The 18,548-nt window shown below is 43.9% G+C and overlaps 2 non-coding genes across 2 annotated transcripts; both read right to left on the bottom strand.

Annotated features, from left to right (window-relative positions):
• Positions 1–8,451: 8,451 nt before the first annotated feature.
• trnav-cac (transfer RNA valine (anticodon CAC)) lies at positions 8,452–8,524 on the bottom strand. The gene has a single exon. It is a non-coding gene; the product is annotated as a tRNA-Val (tRNA).
• A 1,611-nt stretch (positions 8,525–10,135) lies between these two features.
• Positions 10,136–10,208, bottom strand: trnav-cac (transfer RNA valine (anticodon CAC)). The gene has a single exon. It is a non-coding gene; the product is annotated as a tRNA-Val (tRNA).
• Positions 10,209–18,548: the final 8,340 nt, after the last annotated feature.

Here is an 18,548-nt window from a genome sequence, read left to right as displayed (position 1 = left end):
AGGGGATAGACTCATTCATTTACCAGTAAGAGTAAGGAGTGATTTAGGATGCAATGGAGCAACTGGAGTTGAAGCGAGATGCAATAGAGCTTATTGGCTTATAATTGGTATAGATAAGGAAGATGAAAACAAGATGTTCACATTAGCTGGGGGAAATGGACGAAGAAATACAAAAAATAAGTTTGTGGATAGATTGACAGGGAGGATTTGATGAAGTCGCTATATGGAAGAGATTCAATATCCACTGTATCTTAATGGATCTCATTTGGACTGAACAGCCTGAAGTTCTGTATTTAATTTTCAGATTCTGTCAAGCCATGTGCTTGAATTATCCCAGTACCAGAGTCATAGTGATGTAGCTCACGCAGTCATTTTGAACGGTCTGGGTATCTTCTAATTCCCAGTTCCTTTCCCTCTGGGTGTTTGCAGACCCCTCAAGCTCTCTGACACTTTTGGTAATGAAAGCAGGAAAATTGGTGACAGACTCTGAAAACAGTTAGAGCTCCAGTTGTTCCACCGCCCTTCAGATCCCCGCTAACCTTCCTGCTGTAGGGAAATCGGCACGCCTGGTTAGTGACAGGCTGTATGACTCCAATGGTCAGCAGCGGGCTGAAAGATAAAGGTTGGTAGTTTGACACCATCCAGGTATGGAGCTTTGGTTGTTCCAGATCAGACTAAGGGAATACTACCTTAGCTCCATTTAAACCGGAAAATTCATGGCAAGGTTGAATTGCAGCCCAAACCATTGATGATTCTGTTCCCTGGCTCCACATGGAGTAAGATAGGGACAAACACTGCTCTCTCCAGACCCCTGCTGTCAACAGACAGTGGCCACTGCAGCTCCCTGCACAGCCCTGGGACACAGCTTACAGAAACTCCCCCATCCCCACTCCCACCTCATGAATGGCGCTTCCCGTGTGAAAATCTTTACATTTAATACGGGAACGGTTGCAATCCAACCCCTGTCCCCAAGATGAGAAGCTGCAGGATTTTGTGATGAGAACAGTGTTATGAAGTTGAAGACGTGCCCTCCACCTTCAAATGAGAGTGAATGCTGTTCGGAACTGAGCGCTGACAAATACCTGTGATGACCAGCTCACAGTCTCAGCCTGTACTGGAAAATTGGAAAGATGTAACGGTTGGCTGTGAAACAAGTCAGTTTTGTTTGGTAATTAAGAAACAATTCCAATTTTACCAATCAATTTAAATTATGCCTCAGAAAACTAAAATCCAATCGCTCTTGAATTTAGTGTTTAGAAACACTGCAGAACCGGGTGCGTCCACAATGTTACTCCCACTGACCATTCCCCATGAAACATGCCCAGGTTCTCAGTTGAGGACTTTTGCTGGGAACCTTTGCTCCTTGGCTTTGAACCAGGCCACCTGCCCAAGGAAAGCAAATGTGGTTCTGTTTTTAGTGGAAGGATCAGAGTCCAGGAACTCCACTGTGACACAGAATGGCCATCAGTGCTGTACACATCTGTCCATATTCAAAACCAGTTTGGCGACCACTGTGACAATGTTTCACACAGAAATGAAATGGGATTGTATTCCGTTTCATCACGCAAACATGTATGAGCGAGCAAATTCAAAGCCAGGTTTGCTGACGTGAACAGCAAATTATAAAACTCTGCTCATGTCAGTCTGAAAGGCTGCCATCGGGAATAAGGCTATTCTTGCCCGATTTTGAAGTGAGGAGTTTTCGTGTATGAGGTGACTCTAACAGTCACTACACTACAGGCAACATCCCCGCGAGCAGCTGGTGTTCAGAGTGGGCCAGCACTAAACTTTACAGCCGTTCAACGCTTCATCTTTCTGTTTCCAGGAGCTGGTTATTCTCCAGCGTAACTGGCATCATTAAAAAAAATAAGAAAATCACGGGAAATTGCTCACAAAATATAGACAAAGATGGTGTCAGGGGTGCACAGTTTCGAATGTCGGGCGAGCCTGAACATGCTGGGACGTCTTACCCTTCATCGTCGGGCATGGCCTGAAGGAAGGTTTGTCAACAGAAAAATTTGAGTTATTGATCTCTGCAATATGGGGCGAGTTAAAAAATGGAGAGCATAGGTTTAAGGTGGGACGGGTAAAATATAAAAGGGACTTGAGGCACCTTTCCCACACAGATGGTTGTGCGTGTATGGAATCAGCTACCAGAGGAAGTGGAGGAGGCTCGTACACTCAGAAGATTTCAAAGGCAACCGGATGAGCTTCTGGATAGGAAGGGTATCGTGGGATAGGGGACAAATGCTGGGAAATAGGAGTTTGTTTAAAATGCATTTTAAGAGACATTGAAGCATGAATGCTGTTCTGGGGACTGTCCGAGGGCAATCAGCCATAAACAGCTCCCAGATCCTTCAGAGGAATTCCAAACTGCATTCCCAAAATGTATTGGAAACTTGGTGCACCGCCACCTCCCGAAACGCTCCGAAATGAGTGAAAAGAAAGAACTGAACATGAATGGACCATGAAAAGTTAAGAGATTCCCAAACACAATCTCGTTTAGATTAATTTGCCCATCCGATCAACAATGCGGCAGTGCCTGCTTCCTCCATCTCCAGGGCAGAAGGGAAGGAAATAAAAGAAGTTTAAGACCATATGACATCACAATATAGTGGAATTATTTTCCCATTCGCCAGAACACCAAATAATGGGAAGTAAAGTCACTGCAGGATTTTGTTTCACAACAGCGATGCAATACCAATCTCCGTTCTGTTTCAGTGAAAACAGTGAATAACACAACTTGGCCGGAACATGATGCAGCAGTAGAACCGCTTGAGACCGGGACATTTCATGTGGGACGCAAACGTGATCATAACAGCATGGACATTGACAGGATGGAGAGTGTGCACTCTCCCAAATCAGACGTACATTTCCAAAAGCAAAACCACATGGTTGTGTTGGAATTTAAACACAGCAGCATTTAACAGGCTACAGTAAAACAGACAGCACACCCACAAAGGGCAGCGGTTGGATCTGAACTCGAGCCACCTAAGAGTTTGTAGTGAGAAAGCGGTTTCTTCGGTCACTTGGCCACGAAACCAGCCACAGCTGCAGTATATTGTCTTACACCTTCCATGGTACTCCTGTGAAACATTAGAAGCAAAGTCACCGGGAAACAGTTCTGTGATCCCTATCCTGCTGGCACAGCTGCAGGGATATGCCCAACTACAATATCAATCTCGCAACAAACTTTCAATCCAGCCAAAAATCATTTGATAGCTGGAATCAAGCTTATGAGATTTGCTAAAGCCACAAATGTAATGTCTGTATGAGAGAATGTATATTCGGTTATGATTGGGCAAAGTAACCATGAGCTGCATGACATTGCTGGTATTTGGATTGTTGCTTTGGTAAATGATTTCGTCCTCTGCTCGAAACAGGACAACTTTCAGTTTTTGAGGATATTAACAGAAGTCAAAAGCTGATTACCACACCCCACACCAGAAGATGTTAAAGAGGTGCTAACTTTACCTGAGTGCTCTTTGTTCTCGATGTGAAGAGCGCTCTGCCTGAGTCACCTTCATGTCTCTGGTTGCTGAGTGAATCACAAAGAAGGAGCCCCTCAATGCAGACAAAAAGCAATGGTAAGCTGAGTCTACCTACTCAGACTCTTTTCAGCTACAAATGTTTCGGTGACTGCGTGAGAATATATGTTCGGTTATGATTTGGTCAAATAACCATGAGCTGCTTGTCATTACTGCAATTTCGATTCTTGCTTTGTTAAATGATTTCACCCATTGCTCGAAACAGGACAACTTTCACGTTTACACGGAACACCAAACACACCGGACTACAGGGAAAATGCACAAAGCTGAGCAGGCCGTGTTCACATCATACCGTGCAGCATAGTTTCAGTCACTGTGTCTGTTCGAAATGCCACTTTCCTTGCCTTTTACCTTAACCGTGCAATTGGCTGCAGGGATATTCACACCTGGACATGAGCCACATCGATACCGACTGACTTGGAAACCTGTGTGGGAATCGACGAGAAGCGACTCAATAAATTTTGCTAAATTCCATGGTGCTTATTAGAAATGCAGTTTCTGTTCACCTCAATTTAAAAGGCAGTTTGTGAACATAGTAACTGAAGTCAAAAGGTAATTATCTCACCCCACCCCAACTCCGGGAGAGGTGCTAACTGCCCTTGAGTGCTTTTTGTTCTCGATGTGAAGAGCTCTCACGCCTGAGTCACCTTTACGCCTCTTGTTGCTGAGTGACTCACAAAGAAGGAATTTCACCAGAGCTGCAACTGCCTCACTTTCCCACTCGCTCTCCCCGTTTACATTTTCCTGCTCGTCAGTGATTTAAAGAAAACCAAAAGGTTGCGATGTTATTCCGTAGCCTCTCTGTCAATTCCTCCGTTTCAGTTCCAACATGGCTTAGATCTCGGGGCTCAACTTAATACGAGCGACGCTATGAAATCACAAGTCCAGAGGTTCCTCTGAGAGTGTAATTTCATTCATTGCTGTTGCTGATTGAATGAGTCACTAACGTGCGAACTGATCCAAACCATAATTCAGCACCTCTGCTGCCAATTCTCGCACGTTGAATAACGACAGAGAGCTTCCAAATGAGGCCTTGCAGAGACGACTTTGGGGTACATTTGACAGACAGACTAGTTCAGGAATCCGTGGTGTACTGTGACACCAGCGCATCAGCCTCTTCCCTGTCTTTGAACCGGCCCGCCTGCGCAAGGAATGCAAATGCGGGACAGTTTTTCGTGGAAGGGATCAGAACGCGGTAACTACACTCTCAAACAGAATGACTTATGATCAGAACCAGGTTGGAGAAAACCTTTACAATGCTTTGCTCACTAATTAAATGGAATTGCATCACATTTCACAAAGGCAGCAGATTTGTTCGAGCATTTTCGAAGGCAGGTTTGCAGATGGGAAAGCAAGCAAGAAAGCTCCGTTCTTGTCCATGTAAAAGGCTGCAGTTGAAGAACAAAGCAGTTTCGGCCCAGTTTCGAATAGGGGACCTTTCGCGTGTGAGGCGAACGTGAGGACCACTACACTAGAGAAACAAGCCTCAGCCGGGCGCGCTGCGGCTCTGTGGCATCCAGCACTCAAAGTTGAAGCCATTCTACGTTTCACCTTTCTTTTTCCAATAGCTCGTTGTTATCCAGGGTAATTGACATCTTGAAAAAGTTAAAAAAAAAAGACGTGAAATTGATGACAAAATATAGACAAGGATGTCGTCAATGTTTGGACTGCAGAGTGAAGTGGAATACTAGGACAACTTTCCCGGCAGCATAACGGCTGCGACATGATTTTATGGAAGGGTTGTAAACTGAGTATTTACGTGTTTTACCCAAGCTAGGGTGAGTTGGAAACTCGAGAGCATAGGGATAAGGTGAGTGGTCTGAAATTGACAAAGGACCCCGAGGCACATTTCCCACACACAAGATTGTGCGTGTAAGGAATGAGCTACCAGAGGGAGTGGAGGAGGCTCTTGCACTCAGAAAATTGCAATAGTAATCGGATGAGTTTCAGGATAGGATGGGTTTAAAGGGATTGAGGCCAAATGCTGTGGAACGGGACTTGTTTAATTTCGGTTATGTGGTGAGCATGGATGAGATACACCGAAGTATCTGTTTCCACGCGGTGTACCCCAATAACCTTGTGTTGCTTACACCGGTTTTAAAGGATTACTATTTAGCAGAGCTGGCCGTCGCAGTCTGTGGCACAATCATTTAGTCTGTTCGACTCCTTACGGGAAAGGTAGTATTGTGAAACACTGCAGAAACGAACGACTTCCTTACTTTTGCTCCGACTGACCATACTTCGTGAAATTTTCCCAGATCCTTAGTTGAGGATTTTTGCTGCTGGAACTTACCTCAGAACCCGTGTTAACTCGTAACGTATTGAGCGAATAGCAAACAGAAAGCATTTAACACGGAACACAATCAAAGTTGGCATACCTAATGCTTATTCAGACACAGCGAAGCATGAACGCTAAATGTGAGAGAGTCCGTGGTCAACAGGCATAAAGTAATCTCACAACTATCAACTCCAAACTACTCTTTCAGACATACTGCAGCCTTAGTGCACCACCACTTCCCAGACAATGCTGAAAAGAGAGAAAGAACGAATATCATAAGTATGGGCCATAAAAAAGTGAATTTCAACAATCACAGTCTTGATGAGATTACCTTTCCCTTCTGATGTCTCCAGGACGGAAACGATGGAAATGGAAGAAATTCAATAACATATTCATTGGAACGATTTTCCCATTCGCCAGAAAACCAAATAATGATGAATTGACTCACCGCAGGACACTGTTTCACAACTGCGATGAAATAACAGTCTCTATTCGGTTCCAGTAAAAAACTCAACTTGCCTGCAATGTTAGGCGAGAGTCGAAGCGATTACCATCACGACAGCAGAGAAACGTTGCAATAGTCAGTACGTTTCCACACCACAGTTAAATTCCCGGGGGCATCCATGCAACGGGGATCGAAGTAGCATTTTAACAGTGCTGCGGCGATGGAGTCGATCAGCTGAAACAGCAGTGGTGGGATTCGAACCCACGCCCCTTTCAGGACTGGAACCTGGATCCAGTACCTTAGACCGCTCGGCTTGTAAAAGGTTGCAATTGAAGAACAAAGCAGTCTCTGCCAAGTTTCGAACTGGGGACTTTTGCGCGCGTGAGGCGAACGTGATGACCACTGCACTACAGAAACAAGCCTCAGCCAGCCGCGCTGCGGCTCTTTGGACCCCAGCACTGGAAGGTGTAGACATTCTCCATTTCACCTTTCTTTTTCCAACAGCTCGTTGTTATCCAGGGTAATTCACAACTTGAAAACACTGCAGAAACAAACGACTTCCTTACTTTTGCTCCGACTGACCATACTTCGTGAAGTTTTCCCAGATCCTCAGTTGAGGATCCTCCATGGTCCGTCTCCGACTCGCACAGCTGCTGGGATGTGCCCGGCTACAATGTCAATTTCGCAGCAGATAACGAAATCCCATCAATCCGGACAAAAATCGATAGTAAGCTGAGTCTATCTTCTCAGACTCTTTTCAGAGACAAATGTATCTGTGACTGCGTGAGAATATATGTTCGGTTATGATTTGGTCAAACCACCATGAGCTGCTTGACATTACTTCAATTTCGATTCTTGCTTTGCTGAATGATTTCACCCATTGCTCGAAAGAGGACAATTTTCACGTTTACACGGAACACGAAACACACCGGACTACAGGGAAAATGCACAAAGCTGAGCAGGCCGTGTTCCACATCATACCTTGCAGCATAGTTTCAGTCACTGCCTGTTTTGCAGAATACGAGGCCCAAAGAATGTTCTCCACCATAAAACCGGAGGTAGCATTACAATCCGAGAACGACAGATCACATTGTGAGGATGCTCTGACCACGGGGCCAGTTCGAGATGCCACTTTCCTTGCCTTTTACATTAACCGTGCAATTTGCTGCAGAGATGTTCACATCTGGACATGAGCCACATGGATACCGACTGACTTGGAAACGAGAAGCGACTCAATAAATCTTGCTAAATTCCATGTTGCTTATTAGAAATGCAGCTTCTGTTCACCTCAATTTAAAAGGCAGTTTGTGAACATAGTAACTGAAGTCACAAGGTAAGTATCTTATCCCACCCTCACTCCGGGAGAGGTGCTAACTGCCCTTGAGTGCTTTTTGTTCTCGATGTGAAGAGCTCTCACGCCTGAGTCACCTTCACGTCTCTTGTTGCTGAGTGACTCACAAAGAAAGAGTTTCACCAGAGCTGCAACTGCCTCACTTTCCCACTCGCCCTGGCCGTTTACATTTTCCTGCTCGTCAGTGATTTAAAGAAAACCAAAAGGTTGCGATGTCATTCTGTAGCCTCTCTGTCAATTCCTCCGTTTCAGTTCCAACATGGCTTAGATCTCGGGCTCACCTTAATACTAGCGACGCTATGAAATCACAAGTCCAGAGGTTGCCCTGAGAGTGCAATTTCTTTCATTGCTGTTGCTGATAGAATGAGTCACTAACGTGCGAACTGATCCAAAACATGATTCAGCACCTCTGCTGCCAATTCTCGCACGTTGAATAACGACAGGCAGCTTCCAAATGAGGTCTTTCAGATACGACTTTGGGATACATTTGACAGACAGACTAGTTCAGGAATCCGTGGTGTACTGTGACACCAGCACGTCTGCTTCTTCCCTGTCTTTGAACCGGCCCGCCTGCACAAGGAATGCAAACGCGGTACTGCTTTTGCTGGAGGATTCAGAACGCGGTAACTACACTCTGAAGCAGAATGTCATATGATCAGACCCAGCTTGGATAAAAACATTACAATGCTTTGCAAACTAATTTCATGGAATTGAATCACAAAGAGAGCAGATTTGTTCGAGCATTTTCGAAGGCAGGTTTGCAGATGGGAAAGCAAGCAAGAAAGCTCCGTTCTTGTTCGTGTAAAAGGCTACAAATGAAGAACAAAGCAGTTTCTGTCCAGTTTCGAACTGGGGGCCTTTCGCGAGTGAGGCGAACGTGATGACCATTACACTACAGAAACAAGCCTCGGCCGGGCGGGCTGCGGCTCTGTGGCATCCAGCACTCAAAGTTGAAGCCATTCTACGTTTCACCTTTCTTTTTCCAATAGCTCGTTGTTATCCAGGGTAATTGACATCTTGAAAAAGTTAAAAAAAAGACGTGAAATTAGTGACAAAATATAGACAAGGATGTCGTCAATGTTCGGACTGTAGAGTGAGGTGGAATAGGCTGGGGCAACTTTCCTGGCAGCATAACGGCTGCGACATGATTTTATGGAAGGGTTGTAAACTGAGTAATTACGTGTTTTACCCAAGCTAGGGTGAGTTGGAAACTCGAGAGCATAGGTTTAAGGTGAGTGGTCTGAAATTGACAAAGGACCCCGAGGCACATTTCCCACACACAAGGTTATGCGTGTATGGAATGAGCTACCAGAGGGAGTGGAGGAGGCTATTGCACTCAGAAAATTGCAATGGTAATCGGATGAGTTTCTGGATAGTATGGGTTTAGAGGGATTGAGGCCAAATGCTGTGGAACGGGACTTGTTTCATTTTGGTGATGTGGTGAGCGTGGATGAGATACACCAAAGTATCTGTTTCCACGCGGTGTACCCCAATAACCTTGTGTTGCTTACACCGGTTTTAAAGGATTACTTTTCAGCGGAGCTTGCTGTCGCAGTCTGTGGCACAATCATTTAGTCTGTTCGACTGCTCACGGGAAAGGTAGTATTGTGAAACACTGCAGAAACGAACGACTTCCTTACTTTTGCTCCGACTGACCATGCTTCGTGATACTTTCCCAGATCCTCAGTTGAGGATTTTTGCTGCTGCAAGTTACCTCAGAACCCGTGTTAACTCGTAATGTATTGAGCGAATCGCAAACAGAAAGCATTTAACACGGAACACAAACAAAACAGGCATACCTAATGCTTGTTCAGACACAGCGAAGCATGAACGCTAAATGTGAGATAGTCCGAGGGCATGAGGCATAAAGTAATCTCACAACTAACAACAGGGCAATTCCAAACTACTCTTTCAAACATACTGCAGCCTTAGTGCACCACCACTTCCCAGACAATGCTGAAAAGAGAGAAAGAAAGAATATAATAAGTATGTGCCATAAAAAAGTGAATTTCACCAATCACAGTCTCGATTAGATTACCTTTCCCTTCCGGTGTCTCCAGGACGGAAGTGTAGGAAATGGGAGAAATTCAATAACATATGCATTGGAAAGATTTTCCCATTCGCCAGAAAGACAAATAATGATGAATCGACTCACCGCAGGACTTTGTTTCACAACAGCGATGACATAACAGTCTCCATTCGGTTCCAGTAAAAACTCAACTTGCCTGGAACGTAAACTAATAGCTGAGCTGCTTGCTTTCTGCTGGGGAGGCGAGCAACATCATGATAGCAGAGAGTCTCGACAATACTCAGCACGTTTCCACAGTTAATGCCCCTGAAACACCCTGAAAAACCTTTACAATGCTTTGCTCACTAATTAAATGGAATTGCATCACATTTCACAAAGAGAGCAGATTTGTTCGAGCATTTTCGAAGGCTGGTTTGCAGATGGGAGAGCAAGCAAGAAAGCTCCGTTCTTGTCCGTGTAAAAGGCTGCAATTGAAGAACAAAGCAGTTTTTGCCCAGTTTCGAACTGCGGACCTTTCGCGTGTGAGGCGAACGTGATGACCACTACACTACAGAAACAAGCCTCAGCCGGCTGTGCTGCGGCTCTGTGCCTTCCAGCACTGAAAGTTGAAGCCATTCTACGTTTCACCTTTCTTTTTCCAATAGCTCGTTGTTATCCAGGGTAATTGACATCTTGAAAAAGTTAAAAAAAAAAGAGGGATGTGAAATTGGTGACAAAATATAGACAAGGATGTCGTCAATGTTTGGACTGTAGAGTGAAGTGGAATAGGCTGGGACAACCTTCCCGGCAGCATAACGGCTGCGACATGATTTTATGGAAGTGTTGTGAACTGAGCATTAACGTGTTTTACCCAAGCTAGGGTGAGTTGGAAACTCGAAAGCATAGGTTTAAGGTGAGTGGTGTGAAATTGACAAAGGACCCCGAGGCACATTTCCCACTCACAAGGTTATGGGTGCATGGAATGAGCTACCAGAGGGAGCGGAGGAGGCTATTGCGCTCAGAAAATTGCAATGGTAATCGGATGAGGAAATGAGGAAATGGGAGAAATTCAATAACATATGCATTGGAAAGATTTTCCCATTGGCCAGAAAACCAAACAACGAGGAATCGAGTCACCGCAGGACTTTGTTTCACAACAGCGATGAAATAAAAGTCTCCATTCCGTTCCAGTAAAAACTCAACTTGCCTGGAAAACAAAGCAACATTCGAGCTGCTTGCGATTTTCTGCGCGGGAGGAGAACATGACCATGACAGGACAGACACTTTAAATATTCAGCACATTCCCACACCGCAGTTGTGTTTTGAACATCAATATAGCGGGGATCGAAACAGCATTTTAACAAACTGTTGGAGTTGATCAGCATAAATGGCAGTATTTTCTTTCAGCTGAAATAAATTCGGAACAAATTTGCATATATCATTAATCGTTCCAATGAGATAAATCTAATGCACTTCCGATTATTACAATGAACTGTGTGACTTTCAGTTCACTTAATAAAATGAAGCGAACAAAAAAGCTTTTCTTGTGGTTTAACGTAATTCAGTTAAGCCATATGAGAACGGCTATTGAACCACAACATCACATTTATATCACTCGCCATAGCTACTTCTTCATGTGAGAGAGAACGTCACTGAAGAAATTATGAGTGAAGGCAAAATGTGGATGTGAATATGACGGGGAATTATTGTTCACTGTTTCATTCTGAGCATGGCTACTTCTTGGATTTTGCTGTTATTGTAATTCTGGTGAAAGCAGAAACACAATGGTTTGGATTCAATTTAGCTCAAGACATTTCTCAACCACGACTTTCACCACATGTTACCTTGATGAGGTCACATGTTACCCATTTCCAAAACGTGCTGAGGAGACCGAGAGATTACAGTGATGGATTATTATACCACCGTGCTCCGCATTCATGGGTTTGAGTCACATTTTGGTTGCTAATTCCACAAACCACTGCTGCATTTTTACATTGCATCTCACACCGCTTGTATACACTGGATCGAGAATTGTGTTCTTGCGCTTCACTGCACGGGAGACTCACGAATAATCAATTCCACATAAAAGTTGAAATAAAAAATGAGAGAAGATGTTCTTTTCGGTTGTAAATTAAGTTGGTGTAATTAGAGGGAACACATTTTTTTCTTTATGCACCTCTTTCCATCTTGTCTTTCTATTAGTTTACATCGACAGAAAGAGAAATAACTAACAAGTGATCGGGAGCACAAGTTTATCCAATGGAATTGCTCATGATTATTTTAACCTAACAGTTCACACAATGATTTGATCAGTATTTCAAACAGTCACTCGGAATTGGAACCGCAGCAAACTGCTCCAATGAAACTAACCTTTCTTTCTTCCACATGCAGCGTGATGACTGACTTGCTAACTGTACAAGGTCAGCCAATTTTCTTCAGCAATCACAGCTTCTGTAAACAGCTACCTGTGCTGTGCAGAGTGTCATTTGATGCCCCCAGGTCACAGCACATTTCTTCTTCATGAGCTTATGAGCTTCGTTCATAATCTGTTTGATAAACCTTTTCTATCACTTCATCCCATCCACTCACAATTCTCAATTTATGAATAAAATTTAGCGTTAGATCAAATGTTAAACAAAATGAATGCATGCCATTCAGCCCATCGAGTCTGCCCCACCATACAACGAACTCATGGTTGATCTGATAATCTTCAACTCCATTCTGCTCACTGACCTCGACAAACTTCATCATCTTTCTAATTAAATACCTGACACAGTTTGAAAATACCCAACAACTTCGCCTCTACTTCGGTTGCCAAAAAAAACCCCACAGATTCTTTGAGCATGGGAATTACTCTTAATTTCTGAATTAAATGGGCGATATCTCATTCTGAGATTATGTCCTGTGGTGCTCTCATCAGAGCATAGGCCAAACCACCTGCCTATATCTACCCTGTCAAGATCCCACGGCTTTGTTTCAAGGAGAATAATCCAAGCCTGACCAATCATTCCAAGAAGCTCCATTTTATCCAAAGTTGACAACATCCTCGTAAATATCTGCTGTCCCTTACAGCACGGGAACTGGAACTTGAAATCAGATAGCGATTGGAATCGGATTAGTCCACACATGGACCAAATACAGTAATGATAACTTTGACAAATGAGAATCTAATCATATTCTATTGACATTCAGTGACTTCGTTGTAACTGAAGTCCTCCGTGTAATCGCCCTCGGAGCTAATATTTAGGAGAAATGTTACCTGACCGCCCAAATAAAGAAGTTGACTACAAAAAAATGTCCGTCAGTCGACTCTGGTTGATAATTAACACAACTCATGTCTCCGTGAAGCCTGCATCATTTGTTAGGCACAAATTAGATGTGTAACAGAACTCGCTTCATTTGCCTGGATGTGTGAAGCTTCAATGCCACTGAAGGAACTGGACCTCGTCCACGACAATGCAGTCACTTAACTGTACCACGTTCAACACCTGAATGTTTATTACCCTCACTGCTAAGGCACGATTGCAGTAGAGTGCACCACCTCCAAGATGTATGGAGTAAGTCATTCAGGCTGTGTTGACAGAACATTCAAAGCTCAAAAACTGTGCTGGCTATAAGGACAAGGTTGAAGATGCACTGAAGCGCGACCATTTGCAAGTTACCCGCCAAGGCACATACCGGCATGACTTGAAGATGTATCAGTGGTAAATCCATTGAGTGATGAAGCTGTCTTGATCGTCAAAGTGGTATACTTCAGCCCTCCATCCTTTGTCTTACAAATTTTAAAATGTTAATTATTGCATTGACCAGACTTGTGCTCATTCTATTAGTTGTTTCCTAAACTGGCGGTTGCTAAAGATCGAATATCACCCACAACCGAGGGTCAACAACAGAAAATATCCAAAAATACTCCCGACCATCTGAGCTCCCTGTCCAAAAATCTTCAGTGATCTGTGAATATCCACTCCAAGATCCCTTTGTTCCTGTTTGTTCTGTTCTCCACTCAGAATCCTCACTGTTATTGTTTCAACTCCCCAAATTCGTTACCACTTATTGGTCTGGATTCAATTCCATTCGCCGGTTTTATTTTCCACCTGATTGATACATCTCTGCAGGCCCTGACATTATTCATCATAGTTAAATACACGAACAATTGTTGATCCACTGCAAATTTCTAAATCATGACTCCTACAACTAAGTCTGAATCGTTGATCTCTGTCACGAAACAGTGGAACTCCACTGGAAACAAGCATCCAAACATGCTTCATTGCTGGATGTGATGAACACCTGCAATTACAGCACAATCGGACCCCTGATGTCATTTGTCAACATGCTGGTGACTCTATCAGTTGGCCTCCTGAGTGATCCCTTCTCACACATGGAAGTGGTGAATGACCTGTCCACATTGTGCCTGGGCACGTAGGTTTACACTTCAGCGGGTAATTGAATCCTTTCCCGAAGTCCCCCTATGGACCTGACATCTTGGCGGTGTGTGTATCCATGTGTCTTTTTAGATTGGATAATCAGTTGAATTTGAGTCCACGCAGAGATGACTCCCAATTTTCCCCGTCATCCGTGTATTTTTTTTCTTCTTCTTTATTCTCCCACGGAGTGTGGCCATCATGGTCTGAACATTATTTGTTGTGCATTCTTAATTCACCATGAATTGAGTCAGAGGGATTCTATCGTTGAAAAGCACTGTTGTGAGTCTGGAGTCATATGTTGGCAGGTCTCATTAAGGATGGCAAATTCCCCTTTCCAAGGGACACGAATGAATGGGCTTTCAGCTAATTAAAACCTTTTGCCTCTGTTCCTATGATCGGGGTTATTATTCCAAATTTTATTCATCGATTTAAATACCAGCAGCTGCCATGTTCCAGTCTCCAAGTGTTGTTAGCCCAATATATCGCCACTACATTTGCATTTGACACGAAGATTGGTGAGTAGAAGAAAGCATAGGGGTCGTCAAAGAATAGAGAATAATGTAGATAGACGGGAGAGTAGAGCGGAGAAGTGGCAGACGGAGTTCAATCGAGGCAAATGTGAAGTGATGCATTTTGGGAAGCCTAATTCTTGAACCAACGACACAGTAAACGGAACAGTCTTGGAGAAATTTGATGAGCGGAGAGATCTGGGAGTTCAGGTCCTTTGTACCATGATGATGGTGACACAGGTCGACAGAGCGATCAAGAAAGCAAATGGCATGCTTGTCGTCAGAGGACCGGGCTTTGAATGTAAGAGCTGGCAGGTCATGCAAAAATTGTAGAAGATTTTGATTCGGCCGCGTTTAGGAACACTGCACAGTTCTGGTCGTCAAGTTACCCAGTTGATGTGGACGTTTACGAAAGGGTGTAGAGAAGGTTTACGAGGATGTTGCTGGTATGGAAGATGTTTGCTGTGAAGAGAGGTTAAGAAGTTTATGATTGCTTTCCGTGAATAAAAAGAGATTGAGGGGTCCTGATTGAGGTCTACAACATCTTGCAGGGTAAAGACCGGGTGTAAAGAGATGCTTTTTCCCCAGGTAAGGGATTAAATAATGAGAGGTCTCACATTCAAATTGAGAGGTGAAACGTTTAAGGAAGATAGATGTAGAAAGTATTTAGCACAGAGGGTGGTAGGTGCCTGGAACACGTTTCTAGCAGAGGTAGTACAGGCAGGCACGGTCGTTTCATTCAAGGTGCGCCTTAATAGATGCGTGAGTAAGTGGGGAGCAGATGGAAACAGGTGCTTAGGAATTGGGTGATAGGTTTAGACAGTTGATTTTGTTCATCCCAGGCTGGGAGGTCCAAAAGGCCTGTTCCTGGGCTATAAATGTTCTGTGTTCTTTGTTCTTCTTTGTTCACTACACTACCATCCCAATGCTACATTGCTCCATCTCAGAGAATGACATTGGCAATTCCAATCATCTCAGAGGGAGTGAGAATATGACATGTGGCTGTGTTGGAATGAAACTGATGTACGCTGTACTGGAGTGTTTGCTGGGAGCAAGAGGATGATGTGATGAAAAAACAGTTCTTACCTATCAAAATAACTAAACAGTGCATTGTAAAGGAAAATTGCACTGAATGCTTGCAATACACCGACCTCTCGCTTAAGGCTGCAGCACGCTTCCACTGAGACAATCGGCAGTGCGGGTTAATGCTGCTGTTGTACCTTAATAATCTAATAACTGGAGACAAATATGCCCTTCCTCCCGCCTTTGACCAGGAGAACTCCCAGCCTCGGAATTTCACGCACCTCTGTATCATCATAGAAGGACCATGTGCTCACCGATCGCATCACTGGTGCGACACAGTAGCTTCACGTGCTCATTTTCATCCCAATTTCCCGTTTGATCTTTGCAACTGCACCATTGAGTCTGGGTGGAGGAATTGGGATTATGTGATCCACTGTAGAAATGGGTACTTCCTTGTGTGGGGAAGCTCGTGTGGCAACAATCGTGAAACCTCATTGCTGTTGGAACATACATTTCAACAATATCCTGCAGTATCCCTTGAGAATTTGATGTTTTGTAAAAATCTATCACCCTCACTCTTCAACATGCAGTTCTCGATGGAACTTACTCAGCCTCTTGAAATATCCAATTTGAATATACAGCCAATTCTGAGTTCCCACATGTCTATTATTGCTCGCCAAATAGTCCTGTTGTGTCTCTGCATTCTTCCTAACATGCTCTATGTCACTGTCGTTACTGCTCTTTTCAAACACGCATCTCTGCATGGCCCAGGGATCGTATAATGTTCAGTGTTGTGCGTTGTGGCCGCAGGAACCTCGATTGAATCCGAGTTACGGCATGTAATGTTCTACCCATTTTAACTCCTTGTGGTACATGCCAAAGAAACACAGAAATGAATTAATTGATTTGACATGAAAACTTTCTCTGACATTATGATTTTTTCATCAAACCCCTCTCTCACACATCTCTCTGAGATAAATGTCAGAATTCAGACTCACCCATTCTTGGAGACTTCTCTCCCTCTCACAATCACTGACCTCCTTTAAGTTCCCCCTCCCATTTCCATTACAATCATTTTCAAATTGAACCCTGTTCAGTCTGTGCTGCTGCTCTCCCTGTTGCTGGGTGAACATGCCTCAATCATACCATTGCGACCTTCAGAGCAGTCAATCCATTTCGATACCGTGGTTTTGAGATCAATGTTCAAGTAGCACCTTTTACTGGCATGGATCAGATATTATTGGAACTTGAGGCTCAGGAAAAGAACACAGGGCAGCACTGAGGAAAAGAAACTTTTTTTCAAAACGACCTCTTTCTGCGGATTGCAACATCATTTATTTCACTTGCTCATTCGGCTCTATCTAGACTATGGTGTGCAGTTCTGCAATCACATTAGCACTGGAAATGATGCAGGGGTGATTTACCAGGACATAGTCTGAGTAGAAGAGCTCCTGTTATGAAGAGAGATTGGATAGACTGGATAGACTTAGAGCAGAAGAGATCGAGAGGAGACATGATTGAGATATACAAAATAATCAAAGATACGGATCGTGTAGACTGAAACTAAAGTTTACCCATAATGGAGAGATCACTCACGGGGTAATAGATTTAAGAACAGAGGAAGAAAGTTTTGAGTGAATGCGCAGATATTCGTTTTGAAACGGCGGGTGGTTGAAATCTGGAACTCAGTGCATGCAAAGGTTGGAGAGGCAGAAATCCTCATATCTTTTAGAAGTATTCCGATGTTAATTTTTGACGACAAGATGTACAAGGCTGTCGATCAAGTGATTTATAAAAAGAGTTTGGATAGTTAATCAATTATAGATTTCCAGTACTGATACATAGACTTCTTTTTGCATTGAACTCCAGGGCAATACCACTGCCTGTCACTGCGTGAGATTGGGTTCATTTCGCATCCGGGTCGGGCGCTTGCAGCTTGAGAGGGCTAACAGGCCAGAAACCTGCATTCGATTCCAGAATTATGTGACTGACTGTGTGGAATTTGCACGCTCCTTTTCTCTTCTCCTCCGTGTGGGTTTCTTCCGGCTGCTCCAATTCCTTCTCACTGTCCAAAGATGTGCACTTCAGGGAGATGGCAAACAAAACCTGAATGGACTGTATAATCAAAGACAAAATCAAAGACAAAAGTAGGAATCGCAGCGCTGAGCTTTTGAACTCATTTCTATTTTTGTAGGTGGATCAATAATGCGGGTTTAGAAAGATAGGGTGAGGGAGTGTGAATCTCTTCTACGGCATAGAGCAGACTCAATTGGCCAAATGGTTTCTGTCTGCATTGCGTCTATTTCCATTAACTCTGATTCTATAAGTTTTTTTGTCCTTTTTTTAGTCTTTGGTATTTCACATCTCCCCTGAAATGTGGTTTCCAGAACAGAACAATGGACGTTTCGGGCATAAGCCACCACCAAGCCGTTACCACCCGCTGCGTGGAAAAAAAAACTCCATATCCTGCCTTGGGACCCTGCAATCGTACGGGATAAATGTGGATTTCAACATCTTCCTCAATTCCCCTCCCCTCACATTATCACAGTCCGAAGCATCCAACTCGGCACCACCCTCCGGACCTATTAATCTTTTCCCCCTCTGACTTATCACTTTCTCCCTCGCCCCCATCCAATTAGCGCTTTTCCAGCTACCTTCCACCCAACCCCAACTGCCGCCCATTCATCTCTCCGCCCCCACCTACACGTCTAATTCCTGATGAAAGGTTATGCCAGAAGCGTCGGTTCGCCTGCTCCTCGGACGCTGCCTGATCGGCTGTACTTTTCCAGCACTACAATCTCGTCATGGGGAAGATAAATTAGCTTAGCTCAGGCTCTTGATCTGAGACAGGAGAAGTGTGATTGAGGAAGAGTTGAAGGTGTAGAGTAAGGGGATAGATACGTGTTATAGGAAGAAATTTCTTATGGAAAATGTTTACAACCATAGATCGACGTTAAATGCA

The sequence above is a fragment of the Hemiscyllium ocellatum genome, unplaced genomic scaffold, assembly GCF_020745735.1.
Source record: "Hemiscyllium ocellatum isolate sHemOce1 unplaced genomic scaffold, sHemOce1.pat.X.cur. scaffold_480_pat_ctg1, whole genome shotgun sequence".
Classification (NCBI taxonomy): Eukaryota; Metazoa; Chordata; class Chondrichthyes; order Orectolobiformes; family Hemiscylliidae; genus Hemiscyllium; species Hemiscyllium ocellatum.
This window is presented reverse-complemented; position numbering and strand designations above follow the sequence as displayed.